Source organism: Sander vitreus, chromosome 8 (genome assembly GCF_031162955.1).
Source record: "Sander vitreus isolate 19-12246 chromosome 8, sanVit1, whole genome shotgun sequence".
Lineage (NCBI taxonomy): Eukaryota > Metazoa > Chordata > Actinopteri > Perciformes > Percidae > Sander > Sander vitreus.
The window spans coordinates 29,354,010-29,361,249 of NC_135862.1; positions in this window are offsets into that span (position 1 = coordinate 29,354,010).

The following is a 7,240-nucleotide window of genomic DNA, read 5'->3' on the forward strand; positions in this document are numbered from 1 at the left end:
AGTTCCCTGATTGATGTGGACTAGACAAACATTTTTACAGTGGTCAAAAAATAGCTTGACCATTACGTGCTTTGCACAAAGTTTATAAGTACAGAAGTGTAGTGCTGCCACTCCAGAAAAAGAAAAATGTATCAGTATCACATTATTACGTGAAAAGTTTATTGTAATATCAAGATGTTTTTCACGTTATAACAAGATATTTTTTATGTTTTAACAAGATATTTTCACGTTATTACAACATACAAACATCAAGTTATACTATTCTATTACACATTATAACATGATAATTTATTATTATAACGTGATACTTTTCATCTTATAACCTGATACTTTTCACGTTATAACGTGATAATATATCTTGATAGAACATGAAACTCCTGTTTAAATGTAGACACGGGGTGTGGACGAATACATTGTGAATTATGGCTCATCAACACGATTTAAAGGGTAACATAGCATTTTTTTTCAACCTGGACTCTATTTTCCTATGTGTTTGTGTCTAAGTGACTGATGGGATCAACAATCTTTGACATTGGTCCGGTGTTAAGCAAGATCGCTGCAGTCGGCAGCGGTGAAACAAGCTGCAATGTAAGTTAATAGGGCAATTGTCCAGCTTGTATTTACCTTCACAAAAGTGCTCGTTTTGCCACTGACAGGCTCAGATTAATATTTTAAATGTCTGACAACATTATGGAAAGGATCCCTTCAGAGATAGACCTTTAAAAACCTCTTTGAGACCTTTCTGTTTAACCAGAATCAGCTCTCAAGTCGCTAGCGCTAAACCCACCAGACTCCATTTAAAAAAGTAATACTTTTAGCGTGTATAGAGCCTACATATAGTCACATGTAAATCGGTAAACTATGTGGTTATTTCAACCGAAACTAGAGTTGTGATGGTTGGAAAAGTGGAAAGACGACCCAAAACGGCTTTTCATAGTTTTATTTTGTTTCTGTCGACTTTGAATGAAGTGTATTTTATGATGCTAAAATTACTGTTTATTTACATGGAGTCTGGTGGGTTTAGCGAACGCAATTTAGCAGATGTTTTTATGTTTAGAAAAAGGATCTTACTCTATAACAGAAAGATCGACCTCCTTAGAAATCCTTTCCATAATGTTGTCAGACACTTAGAATATTAATCTGAGCCTGTCATGTGAATATATGTAGGCTCTATACACGCTAAAAGTATTGCTTTTTTAAATGGAGTCTGGTGGGTTTAGCGCTAGCAACTTGAGAGCTGTTTCTGGTTAAATAGAAAGGTCTCAACGAGGTTTTTAAAGGTATATCTCTGAAGGGATCCTTTCCATAATGTTGTCAGACACTTAGAATATTAATCTGAGCCTGTCAGGGGCAAAACAAGCACGTTTGTGAAGGCAAATACAAGCTGGACAATTGCCCTATTAGCTTACATTGTAGCTTGTTTCGCCGCTGCCGACTGCAGTGATCTTGCGTAATACTGGACCAATTTCAAAGATTGTTGTTCCCATTAGTCACTTAGACACAAAAACATAGGAATATAGGGTCCAGGTTGAAAAAAACGGTAGTTACCCTTTAAGTTCTACTTCATCATGGGCTGAGACTTATTTTCCCTACTGTACAGCACCATCCATTTCAAAATCCTTCTTAGTGTACGCACTTATCACAATATCATCCACTGTCCACATTAGCAGCAGAATCTCGCCATGTCTCAGCCCAAGCATGAAGTAGGAGGACTTAATCAAATTGTGTATATGAGCCATGTTTCGCAATGTATTTGTCCGCACACCGTGTCTTCATTTAAACAGGAGTTTCATGTTCTAACAAGATAAATGATCACGTTATAACGTGAAACTTTTCACGTTATAACGTGATAAATACTATATTGTAACTTGATACGTTTGTATGTTGTAATAACGTGAAAATAAATAGTTACTACAATAAACTTTTCACGTAATATCGTGATACATTTTATTTTTCTGCCGTGGCAGCACTACGCTTCCGTATATAAGAGAGTCCTGCACACTGCTGTCTAAAATGGCAGGTTGCATTGCTATTTAGGACAGTTTGGGAAACCTTTAGCAAACTGGGTTTGTTTTTAAGGTTGACGCGTCCTTTTTGTCATTACAGTATTTTAGTGCAGCTTTATAGCTGTTCCACCTACCTGTTGTCTTATTTGAAAATCATTTCAGTTGCCTCTACTTGATAGAGACGGTAACAACATCTGAAGTGTAACACATTTCAGTATTAAAGTAACATTAACTGTAACTGTCACAGGAAGATCACCAGGTCAAATTCATAAATTAGATCTGCTGGGAAGATCAAGTAAAACTTTCCTTAACCTGAATTATTGAATGTATGGCTAATTGACATAAATCATTTAGTTGAGTAGAACAGTGAAAAATATTCAGTTTCAAGAAAAGGTTTTTCAATCTGTAATTAAAATATAAGCGATAAGAGCCTGCATCCAGTGTAAAAGTATTCTTTTAGAATCTTAAACTGAATTATTGACATATTAATATAAGCAGATTGTTGTAGCTGCTCCTGGGGGGTTGAGTGACTTGTGGTGAGTTTGACTACTTTGTATACTGTTGATAGTTTAACCTACAGCAATCCATCAATAAGATATGATCAAAATATGTTTTGAATAGAAAATCTGTAAAGCTAAGTACAGATAGGCCTACTTTTGGTAGAGTAGAAGTAGCATAAGATGAAGTAACTTTTAAACTGTAATTACAGTAGGTCCAGGACTTGGGTAAATACACGTAACTACCCGACTGCTGTTGTTTGGTAGGCTACATTGTACACTTGAGATGAGGCCTTTATATCCATAGTTTTTGTGTTTCAAGAGCAGAAAATCATATTTTTTAATCACATTTTTTTCTCACTTGCGTTCATTCTTTAAATGGTGGTGCAAAATATTTCCTTTTTTGTTAAGTGAAAAATTAAATTCCTACAATTTGATGCTAAGATTTGTTTATCTAACATTAATTAAGTGATTTTAACTTAAAGTGAATTTGACAGAGAGAGAGAGAGAGAGAGAGAGAGAGAGAGAGAGAGAGAGAGAGAGAGAGAGAGAGAGAGACATGGTAATTGTAGTTCAAAGAAAGTAGGCCAAGAAGATGATGCAGTTCTATATTTTATCCAGCAGGTGGAGAACTCTGACCACCTGTTGAATCACCTGAACAGCACCAGTCTCAGGGACCAGAGCAGGCTACCTAACTACACTCTTTACTCTTGCATGCAGAAATTGAAGACCTAAACTAACAGTCAGTTTTAAGACTCACCTCAGTTTCTCTTTACCTGTAATGCTGACAATGCAAGAGTATGTTAGTTTTCCAAATGCAAATTGGGAGCATAACCATGTCATTGACAGGCATGAACGCACACATGTGAGAGGTCCTTGTTTCACTCTCTTATTCAACAATTATACTGTAATATATTTCTGTGCAAAACTGGTGCTTGTCTCTTTAAGCTTCTTTTGTAGTTATTTCTGTAGGAATGGCAAATGTTAGAGTGTGATTGTTTATTCACATCCCAGGGCATTGTATTTTTAGGTTGAGCATGCTGCTAAGCCTTCCCTGCGGATTTCCACCTGAAACCCCCCAACTGGTGCTCAGTCAGGTGTGTGTGTGTGTGTGTATGTGTGTGTGTGTGTGTGTGTGTGTGTGTGTGTGTGTGTGTGTGTGTGTGTGTGTTTCTGTGTGTGTGTGTGTGTGTGTGTGTGTGTGTGTATTGCATAGAGATTAGTCTTTGTGTCTGTCCACGTGCTGTCATCCCACTGGGTGTCTACGAAAGATATGAAGTCAGTTAGAAATAATATGCAGCGAATACACACACACACACACACACACACACACACACACACACACACACACACACACACACAGTATCATCTACCACATTCAAGCTGTGTATTTGTCTCAGCATGGTGCAGGCCCCGAGGACTGTGTGTGTAGGTGCATATATGAAACATCCACCCCTCTCTTTCCATGTCAAAGACAGCTGTAGACACTGATAACACCTGAAATTGTGGGTTGGTGTTTCGGAGTGTGTGCATTCTGTGTCTGAGCACACACCTATGAGTCGGGGAACACCCCTACCTTTCAATCAAATATTTGCTGTCAATATTTAGACCCGCTCCTTCCCTCCACAGTGGGCTCCCACCTGCTCCCTCCACTCATTAGGAGGTGGCGTTGTGAATTGATGGTTCTCACCAGGAGGCTCCACGAGTGCAGAACTGGTCTTAATCAGCTGTTCAGATGGCTGGAGTGCTAATCCGTGTGAAATGAAATGTTGACACTGTCATAGTGTTATATGTAATATCAAGTGTGGTCGATACCAAACACAGGTGAGGGATATGAAGAGGGCAAAGGTGGTGGTTGGGTCTTGTGTGTGTCTTGTGTGTGTATTCCCATTCTTTGAAATAGTTCCCACTGTGTATGCATCAATGCATACAAGAGCAGTACAAATTATTTGGGACACACCCACTTTGACCAATCAGTGCACCATTGTAGGTGTGGCCTCAAGAGTGGCCCTAGATGGTCCCCTCCAAATTTTGTAGAAATTGGATGAACCCTTCAATGACATATAAACTTTTCGTATTTGTAGCGCAATCTTCGCCCAATTTGGTCCGATACCTCATAGTTGCATGGCAAACAAGAATCTTAAGTTTCGTGTTGAGAAATGCTAAAGTTCGTGTTTGGTCGCTAGCTAAATAAATTGTTCAAACCTAGCAAAATTCTTTCGATAACTTTTTGTCAGGGCCATCTGGACATGCTATATGCCAAGTTTCATGCAGATCAGACTTACACTCTAGAAGGAGTTCAAAAAAGTAGGTTTCGCATTTATTTAAATTAAATTTAAATTTTGAAATTGTTTAGCAAATTTGAAAAACAGTGCTATCTATTGGCCGATTTACCCCACACAGAGCTGCAGGAGAGCATGGGGAACAACTGTGTGGAGGTTTTTGTTAATCGGAATAACTGTTGCCAAGATAAGCAAAACTTCCTGTTCAAGCCTTCTTTTGATATTGATTTGATATGTTATTAGGGTCCACAGAGGCTACATGCAAAATATTTTGCAGATCGGACTCATGACCCAGGAGGAGTTCGAAAAAGTAGGTTTCTGATAAATAGCAATTTTGCGGGGAGAAAAGTCTGGGCAGAAATGGATGTGGCCTACAGTATATCACGGGATTTAGCTGAATTCAGGGAATGCGTGAATATAAGGTTTTTGAATGTAAGGTGTGGGAGTTATAGGGCAAAACCCATTCTTATTTTTATAGCTCCACCTGCTGGTGGATATGTGTCATTTTTCCTTTCCAGGGAACGTTCCACACTTACATAACTTGTATGGCGTGGGCTGCAATTCCACTTTTACCGTGGGGGGAATCCTTACGATTACAACAACTGATGCATGCGGGATCCCAGCCCCCTCTGGCTTTGACCCCTAATATTGATTTGACTCAAGTGAAATGTGTAGATAGCCTACAGATGAAGATTTCCCATCAAAGCAAACAGAAGTTAAACTATCCAACTGTAGAAAAAAAAGTGGAGCAAAAGTCAATGAAAGCAAACACAGAGAGAGAAAAATATGGCAGCCATCTTCAGAGTAATACAACTGTGGCCCTTCAGTCATCAGTGGACATGGCTGCTTTTTATATGTCAAGGGATAATGAAATCCCCCAGTAAATCTTTTCTGACCTTTTTGCAGCCACTACCTTGTATCCAATGATTATTCTTCCTTTACCATCTCGCCTGTATTATTTTTTTTACCGGTTTGAGTAGTAAACTTGAACCACATGCCCCCCTCACTGCTCTCTAGTGAAGCTCATAAATCTATCAGAGTAGAGTTGACTGTTGGTGATGGAGTGATTTTGAAACAACAGTCAGCAGAGAGGGAACTTTTTGGAAACAGTTTTGCTCTATGTCAGGGCAGGACTGATGAGTATTTGGGAGAGGAGTTTGTGTTTGCAAATTCTGGATCACTGTTTCTGCTTTGGTGATTGGGGCTTCTACGGATTGTGGGCCCCTAGCAAAAGAGTCAGTCAGGCACACACTGAAGCAACATTAAACTTCCTTTATACCCATGTGATGCATCACACAATCATGTAATTTTCTACATGTTGGTTAGGGACTGCATAAAAATGAACAGGAGTAGGGTGGGGGGCTTATATTCTTTTTTTTTTAAAGCAAGACCCTCCCCAGCATTATTAATATTTTCAGATCCTCCCTTTGGTGTAAGAAAAACTGCACACTTTCACCCCAATATCACCAAATAACAGATAGAACAGTAATGATTTGGTAAGCCTACAACTTGTTTACTGAAATTGTGTAGCCACATTTACATATATGTATATTACAATAATAAAGTTACCACACATTAAAAAGTGAAAATGTAAATTGCCAAATGTATGGCTAACTTAAATGTTGAACATTCTTACCGCTCTACTTTTAGCTAACTAATTGAACTATCCATTACGTTTAGCTAACTATTTGACTTATCCATTACTTTTGTCTAACTATTTGAATTACCCATTACTTTAGCTAACTATTTGAACTATCCATTACTTTTAGCTAACTGTTTTAGCTGTTATCCATTACTTTTACCTAACTGTTTGAACTACCCATTACTTTAGCTAACTATTTGAACTATCCATTACTTTTAGCTAACTGTTTTAGCTGTTATCCATTACTTTTGAGTACTATTACGTTTAGCTGTTTAGACAAATTTCATCGCTTGTTTTAGTTTAGTTTCAATCTGTCTCTCAATCGCAAAACATGTAGTGTTCAGATGTCACAGTTGACTCAATATATGAATAATATCTTTAATCAAATCTTAATTCTTATTTCCTGTTTACTCTACAATGCTTCTGTGTACCCCCTGGCAATTGTAGTAGTACCCCTGGCGTACAAGTGCGTCTGGTTGGGAATTACTGCACACACCATTAAGGAGAATATACCTGGAACTAATGTTTACTAATGCTTGTTTTGTGATATTTTGTGATGCAACATAAATCTTATTAATGTGTGAACCGTACAGTCAGACCCCTTTCTTATGTTTGTGTTTTAAAGTGTTCTTTTAACATTGGAAAGTAGACACAGATTATTATACTTTGACCATGAAGAGAACAGCCCCTGAATAGAAAATCAAATGTTTCTCTTAAAAGCGCTGGAATCATTTTTGTGTTCAGAACGTTGAATATACTAAAAAATAAAAAAACTTGAATTGTTAAATAAAATAAGTGTTTTACATTGCAGAT